The sequence below is a fragment of the Macrosteles quadrilineatus genome, unplaced genomic scaffold (assembly GCF_028750875.1).
Source record: "Macrosteles quadrilineatus isolate MER2022 unplaced genomic scaffold, UCM_ALF_1.0 Scaffold_110__1_contigs__length_343271, whole genome shotgun sequence".
Lineage (NCBI taxonomy): Eukaryota > Metazoa > Arthropoda > Insecta > Hemiptera > Cicadellidae > Macrosteles > Macrosteles quadrilineatus.
Genome location: NW_026542703.1, coordinates 261,596 through 272,193, shown reverse-complemented (window position 1 = coordinate 272,193; position 10,598 = coordinate 261,596).

Sequence of the window (10,598 nt, the reverse complement as noted above, 5' to 3'; positions counted from 1 at the left end):
AGGACATGGGTTACTTGTAAATTGCTTACACGCAATCCAATAGAATAAATTTTATTAGTCTCGTTTATTTCTATGTGAGGCAGTACTTAAAAAAATATATACATCGGATTTAATGAATTGACAGTAAGTTAAAGTTTTCTTTTTTTTTCCATTGAATAATGAGTTTGATAATAATTCATAAAGCAAAGCGTTCATATTTGCTCTGCTAAAGTTTCTTTTGTTTATTCAACTAACATACTCCACATTGTTAATTGACCAATAAGACCTTTTGACATATCATTCGAGAAGAATGTTGAAAGATAACAAAACAACTTACTTTTATAAATATATATTAATAAAAATAAAAAATAAACATTACAACGTACATTATTTACCTTCTCCTTCTATACATAGTATTCGGAGAAAATATTGTGTCCAAATTTTTAAGTTAGATATTTAGGTGGATATGTTTTTGCCCTGAACCCCCAACAAGTGGTTTTCGAAGTGATGTGTCTGAACGCTGCCATGTAATTAAAGACCTGGGAGTCTATTGGAATACTGCGCTTACGCTGGAGCAACACATAGATGAGGCGGTCAATTCCAAAACTCACATTATCCTTATTTTTTAAAATTTTCAGAAAATGAAAAAAAATGTTTCAAAAATTATCTTGACAGTGAATTATTATGTTTTGTTTCGTCCGAAGTGAAAGATATGTGTCTTTGTGTATTATTGCATGCCTTTTCGTCCTAATATGTGTTGTTTTTGAGAAAAATGAGTTTTAAGTGTAGATAAAGTAAGTTTTGCCCTGAGACAAATTGAAGAAAGTCAGTTTTGCTCTGACACCCACAGATAAAGTTGGTTTTGGAAAGACAGTATACACTAGGATGTTCCATAAACGGTGAGAGCCCTGAGGGCTTAGGTAACATGTTGGCCTGACTTGAAGTAATGTGACAAACAATTCCAGGTCTGTGTCCAACAGAGTAGAGGGGGTTTTTTAGTGAGTAGTCTGCGATAGATTCAGGAGTCTCACACTACAGGCTGGCTACCTGTGTGCGTAAAAGCATTTTCCCTCTCCCTTGATTGGCATAATACTATTCACTTTGTTTTTAAACAATACAACAAAATATTAAGATAATAGACCTATCATATGGCTTGTATTAACCTTAATAAGTTATATTTTTCTAAGTGGTACTTACTGGAAATTTTATAAATATATAAAAAACCGTTTCATGATTTTTTTTATTTTACAGTAAAAGAATTACCATACAGAAGTACAGGTCATTAGACGTTCTCTGCACTAATGTTAAAATGAAAAGTGAGAAAATTACTTATGTTAACATCTTTCAAATTAATTGATTGGTACTTTAAGAGCAAGAGTACCCTTCTAAACTTCAAAACTTTAATCTTGAGCAGGGTATCCTTCACAATACCCCTCCTCATGTGGTAGTCAGACGACAGTCAAAATGACAACAAAGTCACATGACTGAATTCAGGCCACCGATTGGGTAAGAGGATTAATGGTTTTGGAAAAACAAAAAAATACACCCTCCTATTGGCTGGTGGATTATGTGAGTTTTCGAATTATACAACCAAAATAAAGTGAGTTTTGGAAATGACACACACTTTTTAACATTAAATATTAGTAGGATTAAACCAGTTTTGACGCGATATTTTATAACGAATAAATGCGCCTTTATCTGCTGAATGCAGTGATACCAATAACTCAATTTAGAAAAAAATTGATAAAGTGAGTTTTGGAATGGACCGCCTCAGATGAAGTCTGCAGGAAAGCTTGTGGAGTCCTCGAACTGATTTTCTGAGTTTTTGGAATGGTTTGTCATTAAAATTGCTTACCACCCTTACACGACACTCCTGCTCCCAATCTTGGAGTAGGGTTCGGTGGTTTGGAAACCTTACCTTAGTTACTTTTCCAGGTTACAGATAATCCAAAGAAGATTTGTTAAAATGATTGGAGTTAGATGTGGATACCAGTATAGAGACGTCCCTGTTGAGGAACTTGAGTCAGCACTTAATCTTCATACTCTGGCCAAGAGATGTTGCAGACCTGGCCTTCTTGTGTAATCTGATCAATGGTAGGATTGACTCTCCTCAGCTGCTGGAAAAACTATTATTTCGTGTTCCAGGGAATACCAGGTCTGCCGATGTATTCTTTAGGACACAGTACAGGACTAGCTACCTGGGCAACAGCCCCTACGTCTGGGTAATGTATTCTCCACCCATGTTGATATATTTCACAACTCTCCAGCTTCCATATAACTTCAAAATTCTACAAGTTTAATGAAATCATTTGAAGAGCTGAATATCGTTCAAACAAATGCACATTCATACCAATGCTACTGCACATACATGTAACATTTGCCTACATATTGCACATATTTTACACAAATATTTACATGTACTGTTGTATTTATTTTTGTAACTACTTTTGTATTAATATTGCATTTAAATGTTAACTTGTTATGATCATCAATTTGTATCTCTTGTTATTGAAATGTTAGCTTGATGTTATATATAAAAAATGTTTATATCTGGTTACTGTTATGTAATTTGTATGTAATGTTATTGTTACGGTAAATTGTTATCTCTTCTTGTATCTGAATGGTTTTTTTCTCTCTGTATTGTATACATCCCGCAAGAGAAATTTTATATATTTAGCATTTGTTATTGAAACCATCTTATGTATTAGATTAACTAATATACGATTATCATTGTTTATATAGCTGCATATCCTATTGTAGATAGCATTGCCGTGGAATGAATAAAATGAAATTAAATGACTGTGTGTTTGTGAATGTGTACAGAGCTACAGACCTCACCTTTGGTTCAATTTTGATGATAAGTGGTATAAGGATACTAATCTATGGTATCGATAAAAGTAATTTTCCATTTCAATTTTTAATGAGAATTTTTTTATATACACCCATGGAACAATTAATAAACTGGTTCTTCACAAAAAAATCTCAAACGATCTTGAAAAAAAAGTAAGTTATATTCCTTTTTCCGTCCAAACAAAATGGCTCAACCCCCACTGTTGTACAAATTACGGTGCAAAAGTTCTCGCAACTTTTTGTGAGTTTTCCCGTAAAATATCATAGTTTCTTTCACCATTATTTGATAAGGGTTGTTGACAAGCTAATGGGAAAAAGTGTTTTGTTGCGGATACCATCTTTTAAATTTTTTATTGAATGCGAAAACAGTTTTTTTTTTGAGTTTAAGTTTATTTTGAGTGGGTGGATATACTTAAGTACTTAAATAAATAGGAATATAAACATATATATTCTTTTTGAAAGCTTAACCTTATAAATGAGGACAATTTGCACACCAATACTTCAAATCTGTTATTATTTTTTTAGTTAACTTTAAAAAAAAACTCCTCACCTTATGAATGCTATGTTTCAAACAAGTTTGCAGAGCGTTAACTGAAGAAAGTCAAATAACTGATAAAAAGATAGCATTGGGCTTAACCTGTTTCAAACTGCTAAATCAGCGTTAAGCACAGTTGTGCTGGCGAACTTTTTATATTCAGCACATTTATCTTTCTTTCCCGCCTTTCTGCAATGTTCACTGGCCCGTTGATTTATGACTTGGTTTTCGGAAATGCGAACTTATTTGTTACAAGGATTTCCTACTAATGTTACTAATCCACAAAGGTCAGTTATTGTTTATAATTACTGTATTTAATCAACGAATAAAAAGGTGTTGCTAACACCTTGGTTAGTAGTAGTCGAACTACAATAAAATCAACACTAAATCTTATTTAATGAACAACAATGTATTGTATAATATGTTTTAAACCTGTTACAAGCTACAAAGCTGTGTGGTTTACACATAATATAACCTTATACATAAGGTACAATCGTAACACTGCGAACAGCACAAGTAATTTGCTACATGATGTTGGACGCCTACAAAGGATGTCTACAAAGGCCAAAAAACTCTGTCCGTTCAAAATTGTTTGTATAAATATATTTTTGTGTCCGTGAACGTGACGACTTAAGTAATTTTTGTCCGCTTTTGATGAAATTTGAAACATTGAAATATACAATTTAAGCGGGTAAACCACTTACACAATTTTCTCGTATAATCAACTAAAACTACTCAATCCACCCTTTATCCACAAAAGACTGCAATAATTGGGCTTGTATTGCAAACTGTAATACAGTTATTTTATTGGGTAAATTATTGTTTGGGAGCTATGACTTCAGATACTGCAAGCTCACTTTTCAGTCTATTGCCAAATTTAAGATGTGTGGTAATAATCAGGTACGCTTGATTGTGGTGATCCAAACTGACTTTTTTCAAAGTGTAATTCTCATTTGATAAGTACCAAAGGACAAACAGTTTATAAATTGATCAATTTGTTTTGATAAAATAGTATTTAAAGTTAATTGTATACATCAAAGTGCTTATAAGATTGTCTAGACAAAATGCAAAGATACACAGGTACGGGGAAAAGCAGCTAACCTCATGTTGTGTTTAGGGTTAGTCTACAAGTTTGAAGTTTAACAATGCAACAAAGTAAGCAAACCGCTTCTGACAAGCTACGGGGAGAACTTGACAATCTCTGAAACTTGAGTTTTAATTAAACTGAACTTGAACTTGTCGGGAAGAAAGACCAACATAAGCCGACATGTTTTAGTTTTTGGTAGTTGAGTTAAAGTTCTCTAACTTGTTGACTTAATTGCTTTTTCGTTTGCATATTAAGTTTGAACTCATTCCAGATTCTATCAACAGAAGTGTGGCAGCTATTTTGGCATTGATAGAACTAATGGGTTGAAATAGGGTTCCAATGAGATGTCATTGTTCATGGATTATCTTTACTTTTTGTTAACTTTATAAAAGTAAGACTGGGCCATGTACTTCTGGGAATTGTTGGTACCTTTTACTTTTAATAGTTTAATTTTTTCTTTGTTTATTTATTACCAACTGAGATAGGGACGCCACCTAGGTGAGTTTTTCAACCCAAATATGTGTGAAGGATAAGTGTAGAAGGAAGTGTGATAAAGTATGTAGCTTTGTTACTGACTAAGATCAGCTGTTTCATAAGCCAGGGTAATTTTTTTAAGCCCAAATCAGGAAAAACTGGGTCCAGTTTTGAACCTTCAAAAATACTTCTCTGAATTTTCTTTCTGACTTTTCTCAGGATCGAACTGGTAAACTGTTGGTTGCTAGGCGACCACTATATAACCACTGAGCTATCCAGCGAGTAAAACACAATGCCACAACCCCAAACTAAATTGAAAAATGGGACAAAATTGCAGCCTTTCAAAGGTTTCTTGAATTTGCCATGTTAAGATACGCTACCTCCTCAGAGTAGACTTCCACTAAAATTCTGAAGAAAAAAAAAAAAAAATTGTCAGCATACAGTAGATCGATAAGCACATTAAAATCAAGGTTTTTGTTAGTAGAATACAATTCCGTAAATATGATATAAAACACAACGACGGAAAAATTACAGATATTCGAAGGATCAAAACTGCAAATTCAGGAAATCATTGAGCCATTTTTGACTCAGTTGTTCTTTTGAGCTCAAATTTAAGGCATTAGAGTTTACGAACAAATATCTTTAATTTTAGTTCCATATCAACCTATGCTTACATTTAAGATTTTCCACCTACTCTTAGTGGCCGTCCTCTAACGAGATCAAAAAGTAAGTTCTAATATATATAAATGTTTTTATAAGTATCATAGGTATATTCATTTTTATTTTCAATATCCTAGATAAAACAAAAATATAGTCCCTTAGTAGATTTCCCATCCTTATGGAGCAGCTGAAGCAAATTTGATTGTTAGTTCTGCCCGGTTTTCTGTAGATGTCGTGTTTTGTTTACAATTTGTTCCTGTTATTTCAGTAATTTAAAACCTCGTTTCACCAAATAAAACTATCTAATCATAAACAATAACTCGTTTACTAGCTATATAACTAAACAGTGAGACACAAATAATGAAAAACTAACCCTAAAATAATAGAAACTAATTGTAAACAAAACACGACATCTACAGAAAACTGGACTGAACTAACAATAAAATTGGCTTCAGTTGTTGCATGAGGATGGGAAATCTAATGTTTTATCCATGTCAATATAAACTGGATTAAAATATATTCAACTGTTACAGGACTTTTTACCAAACTTAATATTTTACTATGTGTTATGTATTTCAGCTAGTAAAATGTTCATATCTTTATGAAAATTAAATTAATATTCTTTTAGGGAAAGCAATTTTTTGAGGGGCAGAAATCGAATCATTTGGTGAAACGTTTCTTCCCAATCGCTAATTAAAACACAAATTAAACTCCAGTCTTTCGTTTCTCAGTAACATCGTTGTGCAATTACCGTAACAATACTTATGAAATTGAAAACACTTTCCTTTTAATCCAATATATTAGCAGCGGTAATTCGTTGAAATACTTTACCTGTATTTTCTTGTCTACATGACCCCAGAGATGGGTATAGAACGCACCCACCAAAGACAGGTCTTAACTAGCACGGTACAGTAAATACAGTTTTCATAATTTTAATAATTTTTTTACCAGAATGGACTCAACCATTGAATAGAAGAAGTTCACACTATTAGAAGTGAAAACTTTGGTGCTACAGGGAAAACGAGTGTGTAGGCTGGCATGTTAAATTTTAAAAAGTGCAATAAAAAAATGCTTAGAAACATTAAATGATAATCGCTAAGTGTACACCAAGTGTAATATAAACATGTAACTTAGTGGCTTTAAGTTAATGACTATTTTGGCCAAACTTTGGTGTGTTTAACCTGATTCTGCAGAGCCGACTACGTATTTTGACACTATATTTTCATATTTACAATTGCTCCAACAGACATCCAGGTCCGTGGTAGAAACTGTCACAACAAAGCTCGAAACACTGGGAATTAGCAAAAGTAAAAATCTTGTAGTCGGGTATTCATGAATTGCGCCAACTACTCCAGAGAGCCCCCCGATACGTTCCTTGACTGCGCTAAGTGGTGGGCCTCTTGGACGAATTTTATTTCAGCTGCGGTTTTTAATACGGACAAAATGAGAGTATTCTATTGGCTGAGGGAACACCATTACCGCAACTTTACGGGTGGGTCAACGGTGTTTGTGGTGTAATGGATAGAGCACTGGACTAATGTACAGAAGGTAACCAGATCGAAACCTATCGGCGACACTGACTTTTGTCACAGATTTTGCTTAGAATGCGATTACATACTTCTTAACTGTACATCTTTTGTTAGAATTTAAGGCATTCATAATTTTATTTTATGAACAGAACTATTTTTTCGATTAGTAAACCTTCATTCGGTTTTTCATTATCAGCAAGTTTGGATAGTTAGGTTAGGTTACGATAGTTTAATGTTATAGTAAACAAATTATAAAATTAATTTTAAAATTTTTATTGACTTTACAATACAAAATAAAAAAAAATAATTTTAAACTTTTTTAAAACTCATTTTGTCCGTATTAAAAAAAACAGCAGCTGAAATAAAAACTGTGCGGACCTCTTTGACAGTATAATTTAGTAGGCTAAGTTAAATTAGGTTAGGTTAGGTTGGATTCGGTTGGATTACATTTTAGGTTAGGATGACACGTGAACAAGGACATTCTTTCTGTCGGCAATTCACCCCTACCTGGCTTAGGCTTGGCGCAACTAAGGAACATTTTTTGGGAACCTTTGAGGGCTTTGCGCAGTTAAGGAACTCTTTGCCGCAATTAATGCACCACATTAACATGACATTCTACTTATTCGACTTATCATTGTGTGCCTATATAGCTCTGTTTATTATATAGTAAATATTCCGTTATGTTTAGGATTTTCGTCATTTCCGATCATTACACATCTATAACTGATAAACCAAAGTACATTTCAATTTATATTGTAACTATGTCTCGATAATGTTCACAGGAAATTGTATACTGGTCAACTCTGGTAATCCCTAACTTCTACTGTAGGTCACCGCATGTATTACAGTTTACTAACTACCAAGTTGCCGTTAGTTTACAAATTGTCTTACAGATTTTTAAGTTAGCTTCAGAAGCATTAAGACGTAAAAGTGTGAACAACAACACGTGTCAAACATGAGGCTAAACTTTCGTAATCTCATGCAAGTTGGGAGTAAATTTACTTTGGAATTTAAGGGCTGAAATTGGGGAAAACCACTTTGGAAGTTCCATGTGTATGAATACAATACCGACCAATTATTTTCAATTGTGATTCATTTCAGTTATTAAAATATTCACCTGTAGCAGCATACCTGCATCTTAAATGATTTTTGTTAATGACTTGGGTATTCAAATCCTAAGCTCTTTAAGTTTTAGGTTAATACATTTGCTTTTAAGGTCACCACTTTGGCCTACGTTTTATTTATGTACGACAGTTTGAAAGGAAACTTATAGGGTTCGATTATAGGTTCCATGGCTACAAATTAAACAGTTAATTTTTTTCTTGTTTCTTCAACTCATCTAGGTTACATGGTTTTTTCATGGCTACACACATTTCAGCTCAAGGGTTTATTTTAAAGGACATTTATTTATTTATTTTCTTTTTTAGAATCATTCCCCACTATGAACATTTGGAGAAAATGCACACTCTTTTACACGTCATTGCAGATACATATTTATCAGTCCACTTTTATGTATTACAGATAGTTAAGTTGAAAATGGTTGTTGGTTAAGTCTATAGTATTAAACAATAAAAACTGTCCCTGTGAAAGTAAAGTAAACTGGTTGAGGAGGGATGTTTTGACACTCAACCAGCTTAAGTTTTAATTAAATTTACCTAAGGTGTTGAAGTTTGCTAATACATTCAATGACACAGATAAATTTTAAAATAAACCAGTAAATTCCAGAAAAAAAAATTAAAAAAATATAAATAAGCTCATTTATGAAGTGAATTTTGATTCCAGTTACTTATAGAAACTTAGTGGCCGGTACTTTTGGTAGCCAATAGTATATGAGACACGCCATATTGAGATTCTTGTCATTCGCTTATTGGAGTGTCCAATCGGAATCGTCTACAACTTACCATCTGTTATGTGTATTTACCGTCATGTCATTAAACAGTGTAGGTATAAGACTTATACAATTTTGTTTTTAGGTTATTTTATTACACGTTCGATGCTGATCAAGAAGTTATTCAGATAAAAAAAATTATTTGACCGAACTTGAAGCAATGGAGCAATGAAGCAAGGACCTAAAAAATTGTGCACCATTTTTATCGTTTTGATCAATGTTATAGCAACCCTACTAAGAGATAGCGTCTCTGAATTCTGATGATATTACAATGAAATATATCAGTCTAGTAGTTGATAAATAAGAGGATAAATCATTGACCTTCTTAAATTAGTGTGCACTAAGTTTTTTTAAAAAATTACGGCAAAAGGACTTAAGTGAAAATTTATTTTCTCTTTCATATTATTAGGTCTCTCACAGAATTTCTAGATAACTTAAAACATGTTTATGACGATTACTTACTTTTAGTTAGTTTTTTTTTTACTTAGCGTCAGTCCTGAAGAGAGTACTTTTTAAATTGAAATTTCAGGACTTCAGGACTTTGAAAAATCTAGACTTTTCCCTCCATCTACATTCTTGAAAACTTTTCTGATTTTGACGTCTATACTAAAAATATATACACATTGCGCATTTAATTTTACTTGCTAATTCCTAAACACACAACGTCTAAAAAACTGTTGTGACCTGGCTAATGCAAACTAACTGTATTATTGTTTTTTTGCTCAATAAAATTTAATTTGATTCAAACCAATTTAAAACGAGCATCATTTAAAGGAAACATATTTACCTAAGAAGACGTAGTAAAAGAGTGAATCGAAAATAACAGTTCAATGAGAAGGAATTTAATCAACTCCATGTCAATTGCTAATAAGAAAATTGCAATACAACAGCATTCCACGTTTTCTTTTTGTTGCTTTAAATGTCATTTGTGACGCTGTAGACAGAATTCTTAGAATTAATATTTCATATTGCTTCCCTAGAGTTTACTATTACTCAAATAGCTAAGGCGTTTATTCACGCCACTTCTATCTTTTAATTTCTGTATTTAAAAACTCAAGATAATTAATTGTGAACTTTACAGATTGTACTTCGATTTTTTTTATTTAAGAATTGACTACTTTTGAATCAGTTAATATTAAGGTTCTAGCCCTCTGTTCATCTGTAAAATTGTAGTTGATATTTCCCCTGTGTTTGAAACGTAAGAACAATTTTCAAAGATATATCAGTTTTAAGATTTATGAACCAATTTTCGGTCAGCTTGTATGATATTTACGTTATACAAAATTTAGTTGTGTATGTCATTTGGTGTTCAAACGGTTTACTCTGGTTGAAATATTTTCGTTGATATGAAGAACATTTCAGATATTTCTAGAACTGTTGCTTTATATCCATATAATACTTTGCAATTTAACGATAATACATAAGTATATTATACAAAATAATAATCCTGTGTTAAAAGTCTTTGTAAGACAATTTAGAAAATGGACCAAACAATTTCATTAATTTCATCAAATATTTCGATAGGTCACAACTTGAATGTATTTATTCGCCGTGGGCGTTTAATTTAATAACACGGATTCCGTTTTTGGAAAAACC